At 36.4% G+C, this 6,076-nt stretch overlaps 1 pseudogene; it reads right to left on the bottom strand.

The window, feature by feature from the left end:
- Window positions 1-1,954: 1,954 nt before the first annotated feature.
- Window positions 1,955-2,726, bottom strand: LOC148803043 (deoxyuridine 5'-triphosphate nucleotidohydrolase pseudogene; annotated as a pseudogene).
- Between the last annotated feature and the right edge of the window lie 3,350 nt (window positions 2,727-6,076).

Raw genomic sequence — 6,076 nt, 5'->3', positions numbered from 1 at the left:
TTTCGGGGGTATACAAGGAAATTCATTTCCTCAAATCTTAATCTTTAACTACCCTAAAACGTTCTTGAATGGTTTTGGATAAGATGGCGGCTCTGGGCTTTTTAGAGAAAGGGTAAGTGAAGGTCTGTGTTTTAGTTGCATGCTTGAGGGTGTTCATTAAAGGTTTAGGGGTTAGAGATATAGAGTGCAATCGATGCAAATGTCTAGTAGAAGAGATTGAGGAAGTTCATCCTAGTTGCTCCAAGTTACAGAGTTGGTTAGTTAGGAATAGTTTTATGGGATCTGAGTTTGCAGTAAGGAAGCTTGCTGGTAACCATTTTGTTCATTCTAACTTCAAAGATGGAGGCACTAAAAATCTTAGAGAAAATCGCATTTAGAGTAAACGGCCAGAAGTTGATGTCCAACAATGGAACCCAACCTGAAATAAAGGAAGATTTCTAAAAGGGGCTTCTAGAATACTTTGGAGTAGTGGTTCAAGGCCTTGACTCCATATTTGACTCTGGCTTTTGTAGCTACAAATTGGTGACAATGGATGGAGAGCTAGTTCAATTGAGGGCAGCTTTGGTGGAGGATATGTAATTTTATAAACATGTCCCCTTCAAGATCAATTTCTAGGGAAGGAAAAGAAGCTTTAAGGCTATGCTTGACTTGAAGGGAAAGGAAGGGAAATGTAAGGAAACCTATACAAGATTTGTAAAAGTTTCCCTACAGCACCAAGAACCGACGATGCAAACATACGAGGTTTTTCAATTGGTATCTTGTTATCTAGTCCTTACAATGTTGTAAGCACATTCAATGAGTACTTAGAAAATTTTTTGACACCTATCCCTTAAAATATCCCCTGGGTACTCTTAAAAAAGATTAAAACCACTTTTGATAGTTCTTAGAATTTTTATTAAGTAATGCTCATTCAACGTGTTTACTATATTGTGTCTACTAAATTCAAACCCATTATTATTCGGGTTCAAGTGAAGTTAGTGACACCATGGACCCGAGTCAAGGTGAGATCTGCATAGATGGGCTAATAAGGAAAAAATGTGGTAGTGAGGACTCAAGAAATCTTAGGAGTTTGAACAAAAGAGTGGAAAAAGGACTTAAGAGAAGGTGTTTTATAAGAGGTACTCAAAGAACAAAGTTTGGTACACAGTGGAGTTGGAAAAAAGTGTGGAACCTGACCAATTGGTAAACTCTTCTCCAGTTCTAGAAAGAAACGAATTAGAAGCAATTGTACCAAAGTCGCAAGGCAGGAGAGGAAGGGAAGTAGAGACACCTAGTCTTCCACCAGTTGTAGACTCGAGAGCTCAAGGGCTGGTTCCATTTATAGTAGAAAATCCAAAGTTCTCCAAGTTGATAGACAAGTGCATGGAGAGAAATGTCGAAGTGGCAAAGTCACTTAGCTTTTTTTTTTGGGGGTGTGAAGGCTTTGCAAGAGTAGCTTTTAGTTGGTTTGAGGAAGATGCTAGAGGAAACAAGGGAAGAAAGTGCTTTTGAAGATAGATGGTTTTCGAAGAGTGGCCATAGGCCTCATTTTTAATCTTCAACATGTTGGAAAATCCAATGACCAAGTGACAAGCCACATGTTGAGGGAGAACAAATTATCTCTATGTTGTCCTCTCAAACGAGTTTGGCTTCAGTCTAGGCACCCTCAGTCAGGGCATCGTTTGCTCATTTGGAGGATGCGCCAAATCGTGTAAACGGTTGAAGCATGCGAGGATGCTTCATGTCATTAATTAAGCAAAATGAGACGCTCGTTCTCTCCTCCCCCTCTCTCCCCCCATTCATCAGGCAGCAAACTAACATCCATTACCACCAGCAAGACACCATGTTCACCTCGAGTCACGTACGATATAGCACAATACCTATTCGCCCTAATTCTCCAATGAATCTCAGAAGAGCAAAAATTGAGAGAATATACAACAGAACACCCCATTTAAGAACAAACAAAAGCAATAGATCAAACACTTGTACACCCAAATTCCCCAATCCCTTGTAGTTGAATCCAAATCTTCAACCTCCAAAAATTCTGGTGTCATTATCTTTTGAATGATTAACTAGGCAATCCGATCACCAGCCTTTACTTGAAAAGTGAAATCAGAATGGTTGAAAAGAATCACCCCAACAGGAGCTCTGTAATCGGCATCCTCCACATCAATTGAATGTTTCCATGCCATACCCAATCGTAATTCTACACACATAAAATTGCGGTCATTTTTCGAAAATCGAACCAATGGAATGAGCTAGAAACTTAGAACCCCTGTCCCTTCGGGTATGCTGATGCTCAGATCAATCAGGACCAAGGCTTTCCATTTCTTTGGGACTTTAGTCTCTGCCAAACTAAAACGATGAGAGATTACAGGAAATGACACACCCATTAGACAACAGTTTCACGACCATTAAGGATTACAGTAAATGATTCCAAAAGGAAGCCATTTTGTTACCTAGAAAGATCATAACTTGTTGAGAGAGGCGATGCCCTTAAGGCAAAACAGCTTTTCTGATAGCCACTTCACCCTCAAAAGAGGGATGTCATGAGAAACTTCAGAAATGCCATTTTAGTCAATCTTTTGAAACTTAAGAGCATGCTCTTTAACCTCTAGACTCCCATTTTGATTATCTTGCTGAGCCATCTTTATCTTGATGGTTGCAAAGCTTATGAGCGTCTTGTCTGATTTCAACACACGGGCCATAGGTGGCACAACCTGCTCAATTTTGCCGTGCCGACCCATGGACCTAAAACCCCATGCCCGACATGGCCCATTCCATCGTGCCGTGCCCAGTAAGGTTTGCATATTGTCATGTCGGGCCAACTCAATTTATTGTCAGGCCGTGAACGGCATGACCCGATTTATAGCTCTATATATGAGAAATGGTCTCTATCTTGATCGCCCATGTATTCCAGAGTTCTTTAAATGGGGGTGGAGTTATTAAGAGAGAAGAGGGTTTGGATGAGAGGAAAGGAATGAATAGGGAATATTCATGTACTAGTGTTTGCATACGTGATTTGCATGTGACAAATATTGTGATGATGATAGTATATAATATATTTCCTAATTTTTGCAACTTTTTTATATTTCTACATCTATAAAAATTATTCTTATTTATCACATTTATTATGGTTCTTTAATATAAAGATATGTCCAAATAAAATTCTTGTAAAGGTAATGAGAATTAATAAAATTCTTATTATTCTTATCTATTATGGTTCATTAATAAAACTAAAAAATTAATAAAATTAATATTTTTTATCAGTTACATTTGTTAGAATTTTATTTGAATTCTCGTTACCATTGCAAGAATTAACTTCTATATGCTAAATCCAACTTCAGTTCCTTCAACCTTTGAAAACCTTATAATAAACTACTATAAAAAATATCACTTACTCTTGCAGATATTTTGCCATCCAATGGTGTGGGTTTTAAGGTAACATAGATGTAAAAATTAACCCACTAAATGGTGGGAATAAAGAAAATAAAACCATCTCTTACCTTAATGAATAAGAACTGAACCAATAAAAATAAGTTAAAAATATTTAAAAAAACAAGAAAATAGTTTAAAGAATAAATTTCTCATCCATTTGAAAATTGGAAATCTGTTCATGATGGTTAATGTGGCCCAACATTGGCTATTGAGAACAAAAGATGTACTTTATGGTTCTTTTTAATTTAAATAAATGAAAGTGTAAATTGGTAAAACCTCACGTATAAATTTTTTTTATCATTGTTGAATCTCCCGAAAGTTTGGTAAATGCAATCACTTCCCATAACTTTTTGACACAATTGCAAGTAGACCCTTTGTTAGAATCTTTTTAACAAAAAGCACAAAAATGTCCAAAATATCCATGTAGTTATTTTTGACCAAAATGTTTATTTTCCAATTTTTTTTCTTCATGTCAATCACTACCCCAATTCCTTATAATCTCCCTTTTGGAATTGATGTATTTTCCAAAATTTTCCTTTATATCAATTGCTCAATGGTAAAATTGCAACTTTAAACTCTGTTCTTTTGTTGTTCATAACATTTATATTACTTTGCATATATAAATAAGCCTCAACAATAATTATATAGGTATTTTGAACATTTTCATGCTTCTTGATTAGAGGATTTTACAAAGATGGTCTACTTTCAACTGTGTCAAGAAGTTTAGAGGAGGTTTGGTTATTGGTAAAAAATTTCAAGGGAGGTTTCAGCAATTATCATGGTTTGTTTTTCAATTATTGAATAAAAGAGGGACTTTTGTGTATTTTCCATAACAAGTGTTAAATAGGAATGCTAAATAACATTTTTGCTATTGACTTGTTTTACATTTATGAACAAAAAGAATGGAGTTTTATGTCTTTTTAATAATAAACATTAAATGAGAAATAAGAAGAGTCATTTCCTAATCATAAACATTATATGACAAAACAAAATTACATATTTACCATTGCTCCTTCTCTAATCCATACCTTAGGAATGGGGTATTTTAGTCTAGTGAAAATTCCAGAAGCCAACCACATCTATTGGTAGTTTTATAGATAGTAAAGATGGGCGGGAAGGTTACACTGTAATCTGGATTTCATAGAGCTCAAAAAGGCTAAGATGGGGAAGGAATAGGTGGGGAACGTTAGTGGAGTTCTACTGAGATGGAAGGAACTGATGGGGAACATTTGTTGACGGGCAGAACGCTCGAGAGCCCTAATGTATTCTTTTCATTCTTCTTTTGTCCCTTTCTAATGAATTTTACTTTTACTCTTTAGGCTGCATTTGGAAACAATGCAAATGGAGTGTAAATCCCGGTTCAGGGTAAATTTGCACTTTGGTTCACTTTTGCCTAGCCTGAGTTTGGCAACATTTCATTTATGCATTGACAAATGACGAAAAACATATTTTCCAATGCATACATTAATAATAAGATGTAAAAGTACATCAATAGAAAAGAAGTAAATTTGCATTCAAGTGGACTTTTGATAAAAAAAAAAAAGACATGCTTTATTAGAATTCATGTTTGCATCCATTACAGCTAAAAGTTTGTCTGGTAAGAAGGTAAATTTGTCGGTGCAAAACTAACCCAGAGGATGTTTGGTATTATGGGCGTTTTTATGAAAAACGGTGCCATGTCGGATCCATGTAGGTGATTCCACTTTTCACCGCCTACATGATTGTTTGGTTTAGGCGATTTTTGAAAAATGGGCATGCATTGTAGACTTGATGAGGCAATCCAAGGTTGGCTAACCCGAACAGCTGGTAGACTTGATGCTCAAGTGCTTACTTGTTACAAACGTGCTACTGGATTCATTTTCTTCATCTCGCCTCCATTTACTTCCATATTTTCCGGTTTCTTCTGACGAGAGTTCCGTGCAGTTATAAGCTTTCTTGCAAATCTGCAGACGTGGATACAAAAGCAAAGAGCAAAAGTTAATCTATATACGTTAGCCGGATAGTTTACAGGGGGATTTTGTAGGAGTCTGTTCATACATTCGTAGTGCTTCGTCATTGGTTAGCTTTGTAGCCTTGAAAAATGTCGGAGAGTTGATAATCAACCATGTCTGCACTCGCTTGACTAATCACATCTACTATTGGACTTGAGAAATTACTAAAGTTGAATGCCCAAGTTAAAGTGCTCCACTTCGATACTTGTTCTGCGTTGTAATTCCTTTCGTTCCTCGGTGTACCAGTTCCCAAAGAAAGAAGCAAAAGATTATCGAAGTTACGGAAGCTCGAAAAGTCCATAATCCTATCGTTATCTCCTTCATCTGCTAGAAGTTCTTTATATACTTCACTGATGGCAATCCTAGCCTGAAAAACAATTTTCAGAAATTTCACGAGTTTTTGATCTTGTTCAACATCCCTAGCTAGTACTAAGGTGGAAACAAATTCATACCGGATTATTAGCAAATACACAACCATCGATGAGGTTGAATTCAGTTTCTTTCCCTTGGGAACTCTTGATTTTAAAGCCATGGGCAGGCAGGTAAATTGGTGCTGCAGAGGTCCCGATGCAGAAAATGATACTTTATTTTGTTTTTAAGGCATTTGGTAAATTATTTATTCAGGTAAATGCATGTTGTTTTATTTTTGTCCCATTTTAACTTTTCCG

The sequence above is a fragment of the Nelumbo nucifera genome, chromosome 1, assembly GCF_055504915.1.
Source record: "Nelumbo nucifera cultivar China Antique chromosome 1, China Antique-T2T, whole genome shotgun sequence".
In the NCBI taxonomy this organism is placed as follows: domain Eukaryota; kingdom Viridiplantae; phylum Streptophyta; class Magnoliopsida; order Proteales; family Nelumbonaceae; genus Nelumbo; species Nelumbo nucifera.
The sequence above is the reverse complement of the archived record's forward strand: the minus strand, read 5'-3'. Positions and strand labels throughout refer to the sequence as shown.